We start from the raw sequence: 21,518 nt of genomic DNA on the forward strand, positions 1-21,518 counted from the left end.
GGCTTGTGTTCACACAAGTGAGAAATGAGAAACAAATGGTAAGAAGAGAGTTGCCACTTTTTGAGTTCCCGTAATCCTGGACCCAGCCTCATTAAAATAGTCATAACTTGAGCTACAGATTTTTTATTTAGACAAAATTAGTACTGTTAGAAAGCTAATTAAAGTTTCTACAACTTTTGTGAAATATCATTTTCCCTAAAACGCAATAAATAAGGGTCCAAATCGAGTCCCAAGTGGCAGGACCCTAGAACTATGAAAATTAGACATTTCCTTATTAGTGTGGTGTGCCAAGGAAGGAAAGAGATAAATTAGTGTTCTGTCAATTTTCAAAGGGGTTTGATTGGCTTAGTACAATTATTATTTGATTTATTGGAAATAAAGGATTAATGAAAATTTTGGTTGCCTTTTTTTATTTTTGAAAACTAGTACACTAGTATAAATACAAATCTTAGAACCCTAGAGAGCATTTTGCTCTCTCTTTTTTTTCTATACCACAGTCGCCCACTTAGAGAGAGGAGAGGGAGAGAAAACGTGAAAGAGAAGGAGAAGAAGAAGAGTGGGGATTCGAAAATTCCTATAGGTATGGTTCCTTGTGTTGTTTAGATCATTGGTTTGATTTTTTCTAGTCTAAGGTTCTTTCCCCTCAATCCTTCGAATTTTTCTTCTCTTTTTTTTATTTGGGTTTCGAAAACCCTAAGTTTGTTCAAGAGGGTGACCATTGTTTTGGTTATTTAATTTCTAGCAAGGGAGGTATTGGAATCTCTATCCCTTGTCCTTGATCTATTGTTGTTTTGAGGTTTTGATCATTTTTTGTGGTTTTGTGACATTGTTTTTTGATTTATTTGTTAGGATTGTTTATCGTTATGAAGAGAGTTCTTAAGCATTCTTTTGATGTTGGCATTATTTTTTATTTTCTCTAGAAACATGTTTGAGTGAATTTTATGTGGGGTTGAAGAAAAAGAAAATGGAATATTGATAAAGGTGGTTTCGGGCAAGGCATATGTAGAATCTAGAAGTATTTTATTTTTATTTTATGACTATGTTGAAAGCATGTGTTAAGAATCTGGTATGTATTTTGAAAAGAAAAAAAAAACCATATTCATGGTTGGAATGAATGGTTAGATTCTATAGAAAGATGATAAGTATTGATAGTATGTTTTGTTATTGGTGTTGTAACGTCCTAATTTCTCTAATAAGGCTTAGTGTCTTGATTAGGGGGCCAGGAGGGCAATAATTGAATTATTATGTGAGTTATATTATAGTATGATTATGTTTGCATGTTTGGGTGTGTTAAGCATGCATGTGAGCCCGTTTCTTAAAAGAATGGCATGTTCATAATTTTGATCAGTTGAGGGTATACATGTAAATATATGTGATTTGTAATTGTTACCACATTATTATGTGGGCATATTTGAGTTACCCGGCACGAGGTGATCCTAGTGAGCAAGTTAGTGGAAAAGTCACTACGAGGTAAAATACCTGACTCGGAGTGAGCTTGGGGGTATTTTGGTAATTTGGTCAGTTACCGGGATTTATTGAGTAATGGGAATTAACTTGGAGAACATTTGGTTTGATGGATTTATTTGGGAATATGTGGGGTAATTTGAGATTAACATAAATCATTCCAAAAGACTAATTTTCCCTTTGAAGTAACCTTTAAGGCGAATTGGGGCAAGGGGCAATGTGGGCAGTGACCTTTGGGAAAGGGTCGTACACGTTTTTTCCCCTATCTCATTCTCACTTGTTTGCCACTTTGGAAGAACACTCAAGGGGAATCAAAATCTAGGCCAATGTTTAAATTCTTGCAGAGGGTGAAGGGGAATTGAAGTTTTATGGGGGATTAGGAGTTGTTGAGGGTCTCAAAGCAGCTTGAAAATTTGGAATTTCAGTAAGTGGTCCCTCTAATCTTAAGCCATTGAGTTCTTTGAATGTTCTTGAGTTTAAAGTTTTGATTTTGGGTTTTATGTTGTATGATGTGTTTTGTGGGGGGATGAGTGTTGGGTTCGGTTTATATGAGTTGTGTGGGGTGTTTTTGTGGTTGAAAGCCTACTGGAAACACCTGTTTTGGTCAAAATCAGAGGGCAATTTTTGGATTTCTAGCGACCTAGCGCGACCGCTCTAGTGTCACAGAAAAGGTGGAATTGAAATTGGGATTGGGTCTCGAATTGATGGGTACGACCGAGCCAGGGGTTGGTACAACCGCACCAATGCCTTTGGAAAGCCCAATTTTTTTGTGGGCGTGACTGCGCCAAGGGCAAGCGCAACCGTGCCAGGTTCCCTGAAAAGCTATTTTGTTGAAGGCCCGAGGGGCACAGGAATCTGGTTTGGGAGCCCTAATTGGGGGCTCGGGGGACATTTTTAGCATCCCGTTGATTGGGAACAATGGTTCCGAGAGTTAGAGTCCATATTGGAACTCGGGATCTCAGGTTGATTCCTAATGAACGTATACTTGTGTTGTGACTAGGGTATCGCTAGGGCTCATGATGGGATCGTGCACGAGGGTCTTTGTTAATTAACTCGTGCTTGGACCAGAGGTAAGAAAATTGCACCCAATGTGTGAGATACATGATTAGGTCTTGGCCTGGTTGTTAAATGTAAATATGATTAGGGCTCGGGCCCCTGTTAATGAGCATGATTATAATTATGCCTGTTAATATCTGATTAAGCATACTGGAATGCACTGCATTTGTTTATATGATGAACATACTATATGTATGATTATTCCTGATTGGAAGCTTGGCTTATAAGCCGTGGTCGGCACTATGCTTGCAGAACGTAGGTTGCTATGGTTAGGCCACCTTGGGAGTGCATTATGCACTTGTCTAGCTCAAATGCCAATTGAATAAATAGAAGTGTGATACGTACTTGTGTGACTCTGTGGTCGCATACTTGTATAGTATGCCTGCTTGGTTATAGTTATTATTGCTAAGCATGTTGTTTATATTCTATTGACTATCTGAATCTGTTTAATTAAGTTTTCTTGCTGAGCCTAGGCTCACGGGTGCTATGTGGTGCAGGTAAGGGTAAGGAGAAGCTTGGCCAACCATGAGTGGGAGAGGATTAGGGGAAATGTGTACATATGTTGTCTGCTCGATTTCCATGGCCGAGATTTCACTGAGGAACTAGGGTTGGACCCTGTTTTGCCACTTAGGTCGGCTTATTTTGTAATCCTTTCAGTTGTAAAGAACTTATAATGTAACGCCTTGGATAGCCAGGACCGCTACACTGTGTACTTATAAAGGTGCAAGAGTTGCTAATCAAGTCATTAATTTAAAAACGTGTCACTAAACATGTATGAACTAGGGTTAAAAAGGTTTTGGTCTCAAAAGTTTCATTTTATATAATTAAGCAGTTATATACACGGGATCCCAAAAGAAACTGAGTTTAAAAGTTGAATTACAGACTTCCAAAAATAATACAAACAACTTTTAGCCATACTAAGGCAAAATGAACAATCTCTGGGTCTCACGTCCCTGCCTAAACCTCAACCATGGCGACTGAGCAACTGGCCATGTACATTCCGCTCGTAGAGCTCTCCTAATCAAGGCTGGTCAAGTTTGCCATTGCCTTTACCTGCACCACGTAGCACCCGTGAGCCAAGGCCCAGCAAGAAAACATGTGCAACATAAACAGTAATAACAGACAGTAAATTCACCAAGCATGAACTCTCATCAAATAATCCACATTAGTCAACCAGTATATATTCAGGACCAAGGATGCAATCAATCACTTATAACATTCATAACACATAATAATCAGGGCCGACAACTTAGGCCGCACCCTCTTTTTATCCCACTGACTCCAGCCAGCTTAAACCGAGCTCAGTGTATATTAAGCTGTCCTCGGCTACCAGTGGCCAAGCCGCGCCCTGTGCACTAGTGTAACCCTTGGCACCCTTAGGCCATTGGTTCACTAATTAGCTTGCATGGCATAATACCATCTTTTCAAGCACACACAATAGGGAACCCTTAGTCCCATCACATATATTCAACCAGGTGCAGTTTTCTTACCTTTAATCTTTGCGGTTACTGATTACGAGCAATGCTTCTCAAGCACGATCCATTCCCGAGCCTAAGCTTTTATCACCCAGTCACAACCAAGGTATAGGGTTCCATTAATATTCAAATAAGGGTTTTCAGATACAAAACTAACTTTCGGGAATCCGAATTCCACCAAGCACGGTGGTGAAATCGATCCCAAGCATTCTAGACCACATTCCCATGCCTAAGTCCCCAAATGTTCAAGTGTGCACCCAAGGGCTGCGGCCCTGCCCTCAAAATACAACCAAGGGCATGCCTGAAAGAAGACACGCGCCACGGCCCTTGCTTTGGGCGATGCGGTGTACACCCTTGGCCGAGCCCTCCTGACTCATCTTCATCCTAGGGTCGCAGCGCTCTAGAATAGAGTCGCGGCCCTTCCCTTCATGCCCAGAAAACCCACCATTACCAACATCTAAACCTCATCCAAATCCATCCCAAAGCTCCCCAATTCAAAACCCTTTAATCACAACACTTTTATCATGATTCTAACAACACATCCTAACAAAAATACAGCCCAAAAACCCACTAGAATCCCATTTCCAATTCCTGAAACTCAAGCACTGTAAACACTCAAACCAACCATTCAAACTCAAATTGAAACCTCTATATCACGAATTGAGACTTACCTCTTCTTCTGAACCACTTCCCCAAGCCAAATCCAAGCTAATTCCCAAGCTTTCCTCCTTAATTCTGCCCTTAAACATCAAAACCACAATTACCTCAATACCCAGCCAAAACCCAGAATTTCTAACCACAAAAAAGGAAATTCAATGCTTACCTTATTCCTGATTAAGTTCTTTATTGATTCTTGAGCTAAGCCTCTAAATCACTCCTGAATTCCTCTGAGTTCCCAGCTGAATTCCCCTAAGATTTCAGTGTTTTCTTCCTTGTGTTTTCCTTGAGAGAAAATAGAGAGGAAAGGCTGAATAAAGAGTCGGTCTAATTCTGTCTATTGTTTTCTATTTCTTTAGTCTAACCTTATCCCATTAAGTCAATCCCAAGGCTCGGGGTGCCAGAAACGTCCCCGAGGGCAAAACGGTAAAATTCCCCAATATTCCCACCTAGACTTCCTAACCTCAAATATATCTCCATATATTTATTTTCATAACTCGACAGTCTAAATAACTACCCGATACCTAAAATACCCTTGACTTATCCAAAGTCAACTGTTAAGCCCCGTTGTGACTTTTCCTCGTTATCTAGCCCTAGGATCGCCTCGAGTCGTGCTCTGCAGACCTACCCACATAATAATGTGGTTCTCACAATGCCATATATATATCACATTAATACAAATATAGTCATACAAGCATTCTAATCATACAATTATGCATTTAAATCAATAAAATCATTCAAATCACATTTAACTCAATAATGCCCTCCCGGCACACTAATCAAGGCCCTTAAGCCTCATTAGCGAATTTGGGGTCGTTACATATAAACTCCTATTTTGGGATCCCATGTAAAGACTAAAACCTTTTAATGAATATGTTTATTTTTTTTACCATTTTTTTTAAAACCTAAGATATTAGTTGCTTAATTACATGTTTTAGTCCAAATGACTCGTTTAGCGAATCCAGCACTATTTTAAGAGATCAGATGGTTGAGACAACAGGTTCTGTCAGAGAACACTTCTTCCTTTGTTATGCTTGGAATGGCACCGGTTTTGGCTCAGCCTAGAATTGAGAACAGGTGGGAATTTCTATATGAGAGATTTCATAAACATTATCCTCTAGTTTTTGAGGGAGGCCTAGATCCATTCAGAGCTGAACAATGGATAGGCAGGATCCTCTCTATTCTCGACTTTATGGGGATGGTAGACAACGATAAAGTGATATGTGCTACATAAGTGTTACAGGAGGATGCCCGGACTTGGTGGGAAGTGGTATCCTAGAAACAAAATACAGCTACGATGAGCTGGGAAGAATTCAGGTAGTTGTTTAATGAGAGGTACTATAGTAATGTAGTTAGGACTGCGAAGATGAATGAATTTATGAATCTGGTTCAGGGGAATATGACAGTGATAGAGTATGTTAATAAATTTGATGAGTTGGCCAAATTTTCCTTTGATATGGTGCCACGGACTTGGCTCGGAAGGAGCGACTTATTCGAGGATTGAATTTTGGGATAGCTCAGAGCGTTAGGGCCGCCCCAATACATGAGATCTCTACCTATCTTCAAGTGGTAGGGAAGGCCCTTGTTGTTGAGGGCAAAGGAAACGAGGTATGGAGGGAGAGCATCGGAGGGCACGGAGCTCAAACGGTGATACCTTCACTTATTGGGTCCAATAGGGGCGGAGGCCAGAGTGACCAGAAAAGAAAGGTTAAAGACATATTCGGTATCCCTGGACTAGGAAAGGGGTTCTGAGACACTCAGATAGGCCATCAAGGCGAGGGCGAGGATTGGAAAATCTACTCAGAATGCGCTCGGTGCAGGAGGAGGCATCTGGGAGAATACCGAGTGAGGGCATGTTTCTTATGTGGGATGGCTGGACACCTCAAGAGGAATTTCCCAAAGCTGGGGAAGAAAAAACCAAAGAGGGCGGACAACTTGACTTCAGCTTGAGTGTTCACTCTGACGCAATCAGAGGCTGAGGTTAGTCCCTCAGTAGTGACAGGTCAACTTTCTAATTCTGATTCTTGTATTATGCTGATTGGTTCTGGTGCCATGTACTTATTGGGAAAACTTAAACAGGATCTGGTTTATTTTCATGTAGATCTTAAAATAAACAAATTAATATAAAATAACCTATAACATATTTCTAAAATTGAATTCAACCAGAAATAATGATAAGAACACTTACATTATACACAGCGGAATAAATGAGTCATTCCTTCAGTTTCTCTAACCCTTGTATCCTTTATGTTGCAGAGTATTACCGGGAAACTAAACCGTTCTTCAATTTTCTTCACAGCCTTCCAAAGTATCCTTAGAATCACCTAGACTAGGGTTGGCGATTCTCAACACATGAGATAGATACAAAGAGAATAAGAGAAAAGAATAATGAGGCTTAGAAAAGGACTTATCTTTGTAGAGAGAATCTAAAACCTACTAGATCTTTTGATCTTCTCAGAAACTTGTGTCTGTCATCTCTCACTTAGCACTCCTTTTATAGACTCAATTAGGCAATTTAATTTAATTAAAAAAATAATAAAATAATAGATAATATCAGTCCTAGGTCGAAATTATCATGGGTCATAGGCTCGTGAGATTTTCCTTTTAATTATAAGTCCATTGGACTTAAAATCAAGGTCTGTTGATCGCGAATATTTATATACGCAAGTGCACGCAATCGATTCAAGTAATATATGATAAGTAGAGTATCATTCCAATGAAGATTGTTTTCAAATTACCAACAATTGTTTTTTTACTTTCTATTTGGCAACTAAAATTTTGATTTTTGAATTTAATTTTAAATTGAAAATCACTTTGATCAAAAACAACTAATTAAAAGATTTTAAATCACTATTAAAACGACCTAGGGTGTTAATTTCATCAACTTTTCATTCTATTAATTTTTATTAATCAATTATAGATTTCTTTCTTCATATTCTAATATTAGGTTAACCTAAATCAATTCCAATTCTTTTTCAAGATATAAGATTTCAACTTATATGCAAGTTTTCTACATCTCTGTGATAAACTTAAACATATAGAAGGCATTAAGCGTGGAAACCTAATTACTACATAAGTCATACAGGTACTTTCGTCCAATATGCAACATGTGTCTATATAATGATAGCATGTTCAATTCTCATCTTTTGAATTTTGAATCAAAATCATAAAATCAAGCCAATATTGATAAAGTATTTACTAGCATTAAACGCACATTATATAGATTAAAATAGAGAAGAAAAATCAAAAGAATATCATAATTAAATTAGATAGAAATCCAAGTGACTACATTAAATCCTAGATAAAAATTGTTTAGTTCATATCAGACATGACTAAATCAACAAAATAATAATTCAAAAACATAAGATTCATAAACTTAAAGAAGAAAGAAAAATACAAAACTACAGAATAACTAGCCTAAGAATCACAATTAGTCTTTAAAAACATAATTAAAAACTGACATAATGACTTAATTAAACCCTAAATACAAATTTATCGTAATAAAATAACAAAGGCTATGTTTTTTTCTATGCGGGTCGCGACTTGGCCTTCTCTAGGTCGCGGCCCGTGTCTGTTTTTAAGCTTTTTCCTTCCATGATCAATCTTCAGGCGCCGCAACTAAAACATCATCAAGTCGTAGCCCGTGTCCATTTTTTCTCTTAGCTGAGCCTCTGTTTTCCTCTTGAGTCGCGACTTGTAAGCCCAAGTCACGACATTAATTCCATCCAGCAGCTATGCGTCTTTGACTTCTTCTTGAGTCACAACTTATAAGCCCAAGTCGCGACCCTAACTCAATTTTTTCTCATATTAGGTCTTTCAACTCATCTCTTCATCAAAACCCGTCTTGTAATCATCCTTAGCATCATTTTGAGTCCAACAACAACCAAGAGCCTCGTTTTTCCACCATTTTATCTTCTTTTTACATTATTCTCGTGATCCATCGCACCATCCTACAACAAAGATAAACAAAAGCGTAATCTTGCACAAAACACACATAAAGACTCAAGATTACCACAAAAACACATTCTAAAATTATGTTAAAATGAAGTTATTAAACTCCCCCAAACTTACTCTTTGTCCGCCCTCAAACAAAGGACTCAAACAAACCTAGACTTGAACAACATGAATTATACCAACAACAATAATTATGCCTCAAAATCATGAATGTTAATCATATAATTCTCATAAAACTACTCAACAGTTTATTTAATCTATAATTTTGATCAAAACACTCCATCAACACACCTTAGTCTGCTAAAATTTTGGATTATCAACTCGTGATCATTAAATAAACATATTTGAAATCAAGTATGCTCACCAACTTTCTTTTCAATTGATCCATTCAAACCAAGTAATTCCATAAGCTCACTTACTTGCAATTCTCCACTAATATAAATCATTATATGCATAAGAATCCATAGGACTTTTATAGGCTTATAACGATGGCTTAGGAAAAGGTAGTTAACAAAGTAATTTTTAAGCTCGCTTTACTATAAGCACATGACCAAAACTCACCAACTTTACTTCCATAATAATACTATCCCATAATCCCCTTTCTTGTTTTTTCTTTCTTTAGAGAGAGATATATATATATTTCTTTTTTTTTCAATAATAACTACACTCCCCCATTCTTGATTTATATATTTATATTGGGAGTGTATTGAAATTTTTTTTTTCAATATATATACTCTCTCAAAAAAAAATTCACTTTTCACTTTCTAAACCCAATCAAATCACAATTAAATCCCATTACACATCAATCCCCATAATTTTTTCTCAATCATATGCTCATAGTATATCAGGGACGGATATATAACCAAGTTTAAAGTATTAGGCTTAAATGATGGTTTAGAACAAAAAGATACAAGATTAGGCTCAAAAAGGGTAAACAAAGGATTAAGTAACTTAAGGTTGGCAAGAAAAGCTCAAACGATCCAAATAATAGCCTAAATCATATTATTAAGCATACATGATATATTATTTCGCCTCAAATAACAAGTAATTAAAAACTGACATAATGACTTAATTAAACCCTAAATACGAATTTATAGTAAAAAAATAACAAAGGCTGTGTTTTTTTCTATGCGGGCCGCGACTTGGCCTTATCTGAGTCGCGACCCGTGTCTGTCTTTTAGCCTTATCCTTCCGTGATCAATCTTCAGGCGCCGTGACTTAAACATCATCAAGTCGCGGCTCGTGTCCATTTTCCCCTTAGCTGAGCCTATGTTTTCCTCTTGAGTCATGACTTGTAAGCCCAAGTCGCGACACTAATTCCATCCAGTAGCTATGCGTCTCTGACCTCGCCTTGAGTCACAACTTATAAGCCCAAGTCACGACCTTAACTCAATTTTTTCTCAGATTAGGTCTTTCAACTCATCTCTTCATCAAAACCCGTCTTTTAATCATCCTTAGCATCATTTTTGAGTCCAACAACCACCAAGAGCCTCGTTTTTCCATCATTTTCACTTATTTTTACATTATTCTCAAGATTCATCGCACCATCCTACAACAAAGACAAACAAAAGCGTAATCTTGCACAAAACACACATAAAGACTCAAGATTACCACAAAAACACATTCTAAAATGACGTTAAAATGAAGTTATCGCTTGTATTATTTTCTATTGATGTAATGTTTATCATATTAATTGTTTATAATTTGAAGCTTGATTTAAACTTATTTATTAATTTAGATACCAATTTATCTTAATTAATAAATATGCCATAATTTCTTTAAATTACATAACTCTGTGAAACTATCCAAATTTGACCTGGTCAACTTTGATAATTCTAATTGATAATTAAATCAATTAATTGAGACTATCTACATGATTTTGATCCAAGGTACAGTGGGGACCATGGGCCTGTGAAATCAAGCTTCAATAAGTTATCATAAATTTAACAAATAAATTTACTAACTTATTAATTCCTCGTAACTCCACTATAGACTCAGAATTGCACTCTTGAATTCATAGAACGCTCTATAACAAAAATAGATACGTTATTAATTATCTATTGTTACAACCATAATTGTCACTCAATCCTCTATAGACAGTCTACAATGAGATGGGACTAAAATACTGTTTTACCCCTCATTGTATTTTATCCTTAAAACACTTAGTTCCTTGTAAATTATATTTCAGTAAACTAATATTAATTACTGAAATGAGATCTCTATCATTTAGCACCTTGAACAAAACTAAAACGAAACCATCGTTTCACTTCTTCATCAGAAGCTATAGATGTTCATATCTATGATTAACACTCCCACTCAATTATACTACCGAGTTCCCAAGATGTAAGTATGGGCTAGTCCGTAGGGTAAGCTGGTAACGAACAAGTCAAAGAACTCAAATAATACAATCAGTTAGAATACTAACCACTCAGAATTGAGATTGAATTAACCTATGATCAACTATATGATATGACTAGAATAAATAATAACGGTATGTTTACTTATCCTATCTACTCTCAATATCGGTCCAGTCCGATGTAACAAATACATCCAATCTTATCTACTTTGCTAATGTTCTAGAAAGAACATAACACTGCGATGTGTAAGTAGATCATATCGCAAATTGGCAAGTCAATGTAAATCTTGTGCACTGACTAATCCAGAGGACTAACTTATTTTGAACACATAATATTTATATTCCACTGTCATTACGTCACTATAAATACGATTAGCTATAAGCTCAGGATTTAATAGAAGTTTATATTAAACAAATAATAATGAAAATAAAACATGTGAGCAAAGTGATTGACCAAGTCAAAAAATAATTTCTATTCTTTTATTGATAATAAATGAGATTGCAAAGAAATCAGGTTTTAATTAGGGCATAAAACCCTAACAAGTACATGCCCTAAAACATTAGCATACAACATGCATTCCAAAAACGTTAACATTCAAGCAAACATGTTTATCCTCCTTACCTTAGTGTGAGAGAGAGATGGAGAATCCTTGAGGGAATTGTCTCACTTAATGGTCAAGACCTATCATAAAAATAATAATAATAATAACTATTATTATTATTATAGCCTTAATAAAATATCACCATAAAAACAATAACCTTTGATAACTTATTACCATAAACATATAGGCATTAAACGTATTCCAAAAATATAATATATTTCCCATAATTGTGCCACACGCCCTGGGCCATGCACTCCTATAGACTCCAAAACTATTTTTCTTAAAAAAATAAATCCCAGTCAAGATCACATGCTTATAAAGAAAGAATTCACACAAAAATAAAATAAAAATATAAGGTACCTCCTTAGCACTGTGGTGGTTGAACCCCCTCTTATGCCCTTCATCCTTTGAAGCCTTTAAACCCTAGCCATCACATTTATGCACCATAGACCATTATAAACTTATGACCTCTAAACTTTAATGAAGAGAACTATGAACCCGAGAGAATATAATTACCTCTAAGATCTTAATCTTAGCCTCTTTCCTCTTCCCAAGCTCACATCTCTATGGCCTTCCTCCCCCACTCTCAAAATTTCGAAACCCTTGCCTTGCTCTTGCCCTTCACGCCACTTCCTTCAATTGGTGTGAAGGAAATGAGAGCAAAGGCTCTCTATTTATAGGCTCCAAAAGCCATCACCACCAAGTTACCATTTAATGCTAATTGATCTTCTATTCCTTTTATACACTAATTAGTATCATTCCATTTATATTGCCAAATAAATTAGCAAGATGTCAACCATAAATACCTCAAATAATCAAGTCTTGATTGGCACTAAATCTCTTGATTCCTTCTCAAGATTTTCCAAAATTCCAAAAATAATCCAATGATCTCTTGTCACAAAATCAATTAAGCTTATCCTTTCCTTAAATTTCGAAATCCACTACCAGGCTTACCCGAATTCTCCCCATTTATCTACTCATACAATCAAGACAATAAAATCATTGACCTATCAAGAGAATAACTAGAATAATTAGGAAATCAGATTTCCTTCTCTCTCTCTCTCTCTCTCTCTCTCTCTCTCTCTCTCTCTCTCTCTCTCTCTCTCTCTCTCTCTCTCTCTCTCTCTCTCTCTCTCTCTCTCTCTCTCTCTCTCTCTCTCCCTCCCTCCTTGGTTCTCCACACTTAATAAGGAAATTGTGCTCTTTTCGTAACACTAGGGTCCTGTAACTTGAGACTCGATTTTGACCCTTGTTCGTTACGTTTTAGGGAAAGAACTATTTCACAAAAGTTGTAGATAATTTAATTGGTGTTCTAACGGTACCAGTTTTGTCTAAATCAAATATCTATAGCTCTAGTTATGACTGTTTCACTAAGGATAGGTCTAGGGTTGGCAACAAAATCTCTTATAGATGATACACCTTAAATTTCGAAATTCATAGGGAAAATCCCTATATATGTGTACATTCATCATCTAGTCATCTCTTATTTCCAAATCACCTTATCTTCTAAATAAGATATAACTTTGATTCATTTCTTCTTATTTCTTAATATCATTTCCCTACATATAAAATGTGTCTTAAATACTCTCTCTTCCTTCTCTCTTACACGCCCAAGGCTCCATGCACAGACACACATGTGCACACATTAACATATAATTAAATCAAGACATAAATAAGTAAATAAAATAAAGGAAAATAAATAGCTACACAAATAAATAATAAAAGAATAACTATTATAGTAGATAAGGTTACAACTAATTAAACAAGTAAACAAGACGATAATAAAATAAAATAATTAAATTAAAAATAAGTAACTAAAATAATAATTAATAAATTAAAATAAACCATAAATAAAATGTGTGTCCATATATTACAATTTTGGAGCTGATTTTTGTATAAAATTAGTTGGGATTTCTGTTTGGTAGGTTTTGGATTTGAGAAAACGCAGAGGAGAAACTCAGAAATTTTAGGTTCGCGTTGTCGCGCCCCTGAGCCAGAGGTGGGCGCCCCTGTGCAAAGCAGGGGAACATTTTGGGCGTCTCTGTGTTTATGGGCACCCATGTGCTAGGGGGTGGCGCCACTACACCATTACCATTTCAAGATAGTGTGTTTTTTTAGGTTTCGGGAAAAGCATGGGGGCTCGGGGGACGGTTCCATCACTCGAATTGGTGAAATTGGAAGTACCGAGAGCAAGGGAATAGTCTTGGAGTCTGTGTACGGGATTAGTTCTTAATGAGGGTACTGTTTATGTTGTGACTAGGTTTACCGCAAGGCTAAAAAAATGGGATCGTGCTCGGGGTCGTATCAGTACTTGCACAGGACCCAAGGTAAGAAAATTGGCACTTGCACTAGGAATAGGGTTTGGCTTTGGTTGTAGAATATGGTTATAACCATGTTTTGAATATTTGTTCGAATGTAAATGTCTCTTGACTGCATCTATTTGTGAGGTATACGTGGATCATATTTGTAACGCCCTAGATAGCCAAGATTGTTACACCGTGTGTTTTAAACAGTGCTAGGCTCGCTAATCGAGTCATTTGGCCATAAACGTGCAACTAAACATGATTGATGACTTAGGGTTAAAAAATTTGGTCTAAGGAATAGTCATTTCATTCAAATGTTAAGTGCGTACTTAGGATCCCAAAATAAACATTTACAAGTCGTTTACAATTCAAAAAAGAGTAATTACAACTCCAAAATTACAGACAGTCGACCAGGCAGCGATCTTTCCGGTTAAGCTTTGTACATCTTTTTGTGACCTCGGTGAAGGCATTTCTAATAGTGACCTGATATTTTCTGGATTTTCCTTGATCCCCCTCGCATTGACTATGAAGCTTAAGAACTTCCCCGACGACACCCCAAAGATACATTTATGGGGATTCAACTTCATGTTGTATTTTCTCAGCACGTGAAAACATTCTTCTAGATCAGATACATGGTTATTGGCAGTCCTTCACTTAACAAGCGTATCATTGACATATCCCTCCATGTTTCTCTCGATGTGGTTAATGAACATCTTGTTGACCAGCCATTGGTAAGTTGCACCAGCATTCTTCAGCCTGAATGGAATAGCTTTGTAACAAAACACATTATGCTTGGTCATGAAGCTAGTGTGCTCTTGGTCAATAGGGTTCATCACGATCTGGTTATATCTAGAATATGCATCCATGAAGGACATGAGCTCGTGGCCAGCCGTTGCGCCTACTAGTTGATCAATCCTAGGCAGTGGGAAACAATCCTTAGGACATGCTTTATTGAGATCAGAGAAATCGATGCAGGTTCTCCACTTTCCATTAGGCTTTGAGACCAAAACGGGGTTGGCTATCTAGGTCGAATATTTTTCCTCCCTGATGGACCTGCATTTTAATAATCGAGCTGCCTCTTCCTCCAGAGCTTATCCTCACTCTTTTCTCAGCAGTCTACATTTCTGTGCCTTTGCAGCTACGTTTTTGTCCAAATTTAACGTGTGCATCATCACGCTCGGACTGATCCCTACCTTGTCCTCATGCAACCAGGCAAAGACATCAAGATTTCTTCTCAAAAACTCAACCAATTCCTTCTTTCTTTCAGATCCAAGGTTTTTCCCAACCCTTATCGCTTTTGAGGGTACTTCTAGGTCAATGATGATTTCCTCTAGCTCCTCTAAATCCTGGAGCTCAGATCTCTCTTCACCTAATCTCAGATCAATTTCTTCAGGTTGGGCGACCTCATTTTTTACTTCATGAGGTTCTTCCACCTCTTCAGCAACTACCATTGCCCAAGGTTCCTCATTCTCTTCGGTTATTACCATGGCCTACTGCCCGGGTTATGATTTTCCCCTTATGGCAATGTTATAGCATTCCATGGTAGCAAGTTGATCTCCCCTCACTGTGCATATCCCCGAGGATGAGGTAAATTTCATGGCAAGATGGTGAACCAAAGTTATAGCTTCAAAAGCTATCAACGCAGATCTTCCCAAAATTTCATTGTTGGTGACTGGACAATGAATTACTATGAACTCAAGCATCTTGGCGACAGCTCGTGTATCCTCGCCCAATGTAACTACGAGCTCGATTGTTCCTATGGTTGCCGTCCCCTCTCCTGAAAATCCATAGAGGGTCATTGAGGTCGCTTTAAGATTGGCTACAGATAGCCCCATATTTTCAAGGGTGGACCTGAATAACACGTTTATGTTGCTCCCATTGTCATTATGAAGGAATTAGGCGTGGCTAGTGTCATCTTCTGTAAAAATTATTGGTTGTTTCTCCAACCGTTGTTTCTTTGATACAAATTCGGCGCCATTGTGCGTCTTCAGCTCTTGGATATACCTTTTCTAGGCTCTAGTGCTCGTTCCTGCAAAATGGGGCCCTCAAGAGATAGTGGTTGTGACAGTTAGAATTTCGTGATCCGTAAGGGGAGAGACCGGGTAAAGTTGTGCAATCCCACACCGCCTGGGGAAGGTCAAGTGTGATGATTCTAAGACTGTATAGGTATGGGACTACACAGTTGAAGAGGGCTTAAATGGATTGATGGGTACTACCTATATCAACAAGATGCATCTTCTTTTCAATAGCCCATCACTTGAGAACTCCAAAGTTAAGCGTTCTTGACCTGGAGTAATCTCAAGATGGGTGACCTCCTGGGAAGTTTTCCCAGGAAGCGTGCGAGTGAGGACAAAGCATGCTGGAAAGACTTGTATTGGTTTGTAGGGCCAGTCGTCATTCCAGGAAGCAGCCATAGTGACGTGGGGCGTTACAGTGGTTGTTTCCCTTTTTTCAACAGGAGGAGGGATAACTTGATTCCCTGGAGCTGGTTGAGGGTTGGCCTGGCTTGCCTTAGCTGGTTGTGAGTTTTGGCGCACCGGTTGACTAGGAGCTACCATATTTCGATCGTATTGTGCTAACGGTCCAGCCCGGATAAGAGTCTCGATCTCATCTTTCAGTTGACGACAATCATCAGTGTTGTGACCAATGTCATTATGATATCAACATAATTTAGCTGGATCATTCTTCGCCCTTTGATGCTTCATGGGCTCGGGCTTTTTCCATGGACAGCGAGTAGAGTTAGTTGAATAAATACGTTCTCACGTATCCGTTAAATCTGTATAGGCGGTGTAGATGGAGGTATAGTTATCCCCGTGCTTATTTTTCTTGGAGTCGTTCTGGTCGCCATCACCATTCCCTTTCCGTTTATTACCCCCTGACTAGTTATTATTGGTAGCGGGCTGAGCCACAGTTGCAGCATCTGTTACCACTCCAGCGAGCTAAACGGGGGCTAGCTAGTTCCTGCGACAGCAGACTTTGCCTCTTCTAAATTTATCTATTCTTGAGCTCGAGCCAAAAAACTCATCCACACTCTTTACCCTTTTTATTTGGAGTTCTATCCACAAATTTCCTCCTATGGTAATTCCTATTCTCATAGCCATGAGCTTAGAGCTATCATCAGCGTCTCTAAGTCGAGTTGCTGCATTTTTGAATTGGTTGAGATATGCCTTCAGGGATTCACCGAGCTACTGCTTGATGTTAACCAATGAATCGATCTCTACTCTGGTCTCTTTTACAGCCCAAAACTGTCTCTTGAACGCGGAAGACAGTTTTTTCCAGAAGGTGATTGAACGCTTTTTATATTTATTGAACCACTGTTTGGTTTGTTCAATCAACGTTGCAAGGAACAGGATACACCTTAGGTATAAATTTACATTGTGGGCCATCATCAGCATGTTGAAGGTCCATAGGTGATTTGACAGATCAGTGGCTCTATCATATGTGGGTATGGTCAGCGTCTTGAAGCCAGCATGATACGGAGCTGCCACAATATGGGTAGCGAAAGGCTTGAGTGCCTCATCAGAATCACAATACACAATGCATTTTCCAGACAGTAATCTTTTCATCTATTCCTCCATTAAGGTCACCAACTCGAGGGTTGGATCCTTGGTTTCTAGGTTATTTAGGAACTGATTATCAGCTCCCATCCTGTTATACGCGTTAGATGGGTTATTATCCCTCCAAGCTTGAGCTCGGTTAGGTGGAACATTCCCATTGTCACATACAATAGATGAATCTCCTCTGGCCTGAGTGCAACTCAAATCATTGTGGCAGGCTGGGTGTCCTCTTTGTGAGTTTAGATGATCACACAAGTCAGAATGTGGATCGGAGCGAAGGCTTTGTGCTAGCTCTCTGTCCAGTAGCTTCCATTCATGAATCTTACAGCACATGGCTGGGATTGAGGACTTGGATTATTACTGTGAGACCGTGGGATATAAACATCTTCTAAGGGGGGAGGATTTCTCCTGCTATTCTCTCGGGCTGAAGCATTCCCCTGTGGGTGAGGTGGTGTTGGATGTCGAATTGGCGATGGAGGATTCCTTAACGGTGAAGCTATCCTTATTCCATCGGGTCGCACTAGATTAGCTCGTCCTCTATCTACTCCAATTTCTCGGGTTGGAGGCACTGTAGATTCGTTTCTCCGTGCCGGAGCTGCTGGCCGAGGCACTGATGCATTTGATGGGATGTCTCTTCTCCTTGAGTCATCTTCAGCTCACCTTGTCTGGCCAGGCTTATTCATGGGAGTGTGAGTTGAAATATTATTCATGCCAGGGTTGGCAGGCTAAGCATTTTGCAGAGTCCGTTTAGAAGGTATGAAACTCGAGGTCGCAGTTCAGATGGAACAGCTAACATTAGGTCAATGAATCCTGTGGGTATTAGCAAGTTGAGTATTTCGCGAAGTCTGTTCAGAAGGTACAGAACTCGGAGTTGTAGTTCTGACAGAGCGACTAATATTGGGTCGATTATTCCTATGGGATATGTGTGACCCACTTTCCCTCCTTCCCGACATTATCATCGGCTGCAGGTGGGGGTAATCAAGCCAAAATCTCTGCAATCTGCTTGTTAGCCTGGGCAAGATGGTTCCTTAACTGGGCGTTTTCCATCTCGATGGCTGTCAGATACCCAGGATGAGGATTTGGTGGACATGAGGCTGAGCTCCCAGCATCATCTTGGTCCACATGTTGTTTTCCAGGACGGCGTTGTGCGGATGTGCCTTCTCTAGTGGGGATGGCTGCATGGTGAGCCTCCTGAGCATCAGGTTGCTCTGTCTCGTTGTCGCGCATAGATCACGTGACCACCATAGTGTTTGTTGGGTGAAACTTGCGTGGGGAATTAAGCCTAAAAGCACCAATATGTTGATGCGATTTTTCGGCAACGGGAGATTTAGAAATCTGACAATAGAGATATTAGGCTTTTTGTAAACTGAATGTATAAAAAGTAGCAACAAACAAGAATGCAAAATGCTCACACAATTTTACGTGGTTCAGTGGTTAAAATCCACCTAGTCCACTAGTTACTCTTATTGATTTGTTTAGACTCTAGAAGAAATTGTTTTTGACAATTTCAGCGGAGATTTTGATAATAGAAAGTCTATCGCTTTAACTATCCATTCCCCATGTATTTATAGGAGATTCTCATGGACAGTTTTGGGTAACTATACATTAATATGATAATTGACCAATTTGAGTAACTTCCCATTTACATAAATATATGATAGCCTATTAAATTTATATATGTTATATCGGATAATAAATGCATAATAAAATATGGGCATTTATCAGGCGTATAAAGAATTTTGAGTCTTTTGGGATCCTTCTGTGCGTCATGACCAGGCTTCCGCGAGTTGAACCCTTCCTTTGAGCTGGATGTCATAGGACTAATATGAACTGGCACAGGTCATGTTCAGAGTTTCACAGAGGCGATTTGGGCGACGCACATCTCGAACTAAGTTGTTGGCGCAAGAAGTGATTTGGAGACTATCTGGTTGTCGTAAGCTGTCAAGTTTGACTCAAGCTGCTCACTTCAAAGTCAGCATCTCGCTTTCTTCATACGATTGTTTGCTAGCTTTACCCTGTGTTGAGTAATTCAGCTCGTATTTTTGGGGTACAACATGAAGCATCTTGGAAGTCCTAGGATTGGGTTCATCTTTGAATTTTTCTTTCTTCTTCTTTCTTTATGCATTTTTCATTTAATACAGTGGTTGGTCTTATTACTATGTTGAACTAAACATATTTTCTAGGCTTTTGATGTAGTCACTTTGAATATCTATTATTATATATGACGACTTTATAATTTCTTCTTCATCTCTATATTAAACTCTTTGATTTATGTTCAATGCTTGTGAATGATTGTCTTTTGCATGATTTATGTTTATAACTCAATATCTGAGAAGTGAGAGTTATATATGCTAAAATTAAAGAATCATAAATACATATTGGGTGAGAATACTTGTATGATTTGTGTAGCCTTTGAGTTTTCGTCCTTAATGTCTTTTACATGTTTGAATGATCACAGAGATGTACAAAATTTACATGTCAATTAAGTTCTTATATCTTGATAAAGAATAGGAATCGTTTTAGTAAACTCGCTATCATTATAGGAAGAAGAGCCGTGAAATTGGAATAGTAATTATAAAGTGGATTAGTTGATGAAATCAAACACCCTAGGACTTTAATCTATTTAATTTCATCTTTCTTTACTTTCTTGCAATTATTTTGTTGTGTTTATTTATTTTTCTTTAGTTTCAAAATCTTGATAATAGATTTCCAAATAGAATTAAATTGAGAAAGTTAGTAATAAATAAATCAATCATCGTGGGAATGGTCTTTATTTTCATTATTATTACTTATTATGATTACGTATACTTGCATATTGAAATTCTACAATAAGTTAGTTACAATTATTTATAGTTACTTCCTCTCAATTCAATTGGGTTCTATTTCCTATGGTATGGATTTTATAATTTGGTTATTTGATAGTAATAATCACTTACTTATGTTTGGTGTTTGATGAGGATAATACTATATTGTATATTGCTTTACTTTGCAATTAGATTTGGTCGACTCGGAACGACTATTTTTACTTACGTAAACTGGATTTTCCTAAGACCATTATCACTATAGTTAATAGGGTAAATACTTATTTAGTACCTGTATTTTATTGAAATACACATTTGATACCCTATGTTTATAATAATGATAATTTGGTATCCTTTATTTGCAATTCGTACCAATTTAGTACCCTCCACGGGAGTTTGGCCAGCCTAAATTTCAAATATAATCATATTATCCTTTCTTTTAATGATTTATTTGATCTTTTTTTGTTTTTGTATTTAAAAATATTTTTCGAATTAATAAAACAAAAACCAAAAAATATTTTATAAATTAATCCATTAAGATGTAATTAAATATAAATTTTTAAATAAAAAATAATTAAATTAATTTTAAAATAAAATATTGAATAAAACTATTTTAATTAATTAAATAAACATAAATATTTTTAATTCCAATATAATTTTTTTTATAAAACTAAAACCAATATTTTAAAATTAATTAAAGTAAACTATAAACCTAATAAAGTTTTAATTAAACTATTTTATTTGAATTTAGTTTAAATTTTGGCTTTTAAGTTTAGGGTGTTGGTTTTAATTATTAGGTTTTAGTTTACGGGTTAGATTTAATTTTTATTTTTAATTGATTAATTTATAAAAACATTTTTTTATTAATTCATAACTTTTTTTAAATTATTTTAAAATAATAAAGACAAAAGAAAATCAAATAAATCCTTAATTAGAGGAGCAATATGGTCATATTTGAAATTTGGGTTGACCAAATTTTCACAAATGATACTAAATTGGTATGAATTAATTACAAATAAAGAGTACCGAATAATCATTATTATAAACTAGGGTATCAAGCATGTATTTCAATAATACACAAAGTATCATATTAGTATTTACCCTAATTAATAACAAATTCTTTGAGTTTGTTCGAAGGAAGAATGAGGTTCAATCTGTCATCAACTCTCCAATAGCTCTTTTCGAGCGATGGAGTAATCGAGACCAGGCCAAATTTGTGATTTTGTTGATGCTCCTCGTAAAGATGTCGAGGGTGGGATTGAGTCAGTTGCAACTACTCCCCTTAAAGCTCAG

The sequence above is a fragment of the Humulus lupulus genome, chromosome 1 (genome assembly GCF_963169125.1).
Source record: "Humulus lupulus chromosome 1, drHumLupu1.1, whole genome shotgun sequence".
Classification (NCBI taxonomy): Eukaryota; Viridiplantae; Streptophyta; class Magnoliopsida; order Rosales; family Cannabaceae; genus Humulus; species Humulus lupulus.